Below are 1142 nucleotides of genomic sequence, written 5' to 3' on the forward strand. Positions count from 1 at the left end.
TCTGTAAAATTGGAATAATGCCGTAGTGTAGACATACCCTGTGATTAACAACTTTGCTGGCTAATTGAAAGGCTGATGGTTCAAACCCAAGTGAAGGTGGAGGTGTTTTTTTAGTGATGAGAATCCAGTACATTTTAACAGGCTGAAAAGTGCCTCAATGCTGCTCTAGCCTCATTAGGCAAGCATAAGTGACACTTTTACTAGATGCATTGGTGGTATAGTGGTGAGCATCGCTGCCTTCCAAACAGTTGACCTGGGTTCGATTCCCAGCCAAGGCAGGGAAGTGACATTTTCTCTACTGGGAATTGGTTTTATTTCAGTCACGTTGTGTCAGTTTATCAATGAAATGAGAGAATCGATGTCCTGCAGGTCATTCAACACACAATGGAGGAAGAAAGGGGTGGGACTGTACAATGAGCTGTTGGAGTTATCTGGTATTACAATGTTTGGTTTATTTAAAAAAAAAATCTTTACTTCCCTCTCCCTTTTAGACTCAGAGCCTTTAAGGTCAGAAGGGACCAGTGTGATCATCTAGTCCGACCTGCTGCACCTTGCAGGCCAAAAGACCCCACCCACCCACTCCTGTAATAGACCCGGGAGGGGAGGCAGCTCTGTGCTCTGCCCCTACCCCAGGCAGCACATGGAGGCCCTCTGCTCCCCTGCCCACATCAGTGTGCAGAGATGTGCCAGCAGCACTGAGGTGGCTCCCTGCCCACTCTGCCTCCGTCCCTCCGTGCCACTCCCAGAAGTGGTTGGCACGTCCCAGCATCCCCTGGGGTGGGGGGGAGTGTCTCCATTCACTGCCTCTGCCCCGAGTACCAACTGCGCAGTGCCCATTGGCCAGGAACTGCAGCCAATGGGAGCTCTGGGGGCGGCGCCTGCAGGCAGCGGCACACGGAGACCCCCCTGTCCCCGCCCACCTAGGACCTGCTGCCGGAGGGTTGTGTGTACCAGTCACTTTGGGAGCTACAGTGCCTGGGGTAAGCGCCACCCCTCCTGCACTCCACACCCCCCCCCAGCACAGAGCCCGCACCCCGCACCCAAATTTCCTCCCAGAGCTTTGCTTGTCTTCCTTTCACCCAGAACTGTCCTTCTTCTCCTGGGCTGCAAGTAGCCATCCCTGGGAAGCCAAGAGGCAGGCA

At 53.9% G+C, this 1142-nt stretch overlaps 1 non-coding gene across 1 annotated transcript; it reads left to right on the forward strand.

Moving 5' to 3' along the window:
* Positions 1-206: 206 nt before the first annotated feature.
* Positions 207-278, forward strand: TRNAG-UCC. Its single transcript has one exon. It is a non-coding gene; the product is annotated as a tRNA-Gly (tRNA).
* Positions 279-1142: the final 864 nt, after the last annotated feature.

Source organism: Mauremys reevesii, linkage group 23 (assembly GCF_016161935.1).
Source record: "Mauremys reevesii isolate NIE-2019 linkage group 23, ASM1616193v1, whole genome shotgun sequence".
In the NCBI taxonomy this organism is placed as follows: Eukaryota; Metazoa; Chordata; order Testudines; family Geoemydidae; genus Mauremys; species Mauremys reevesii.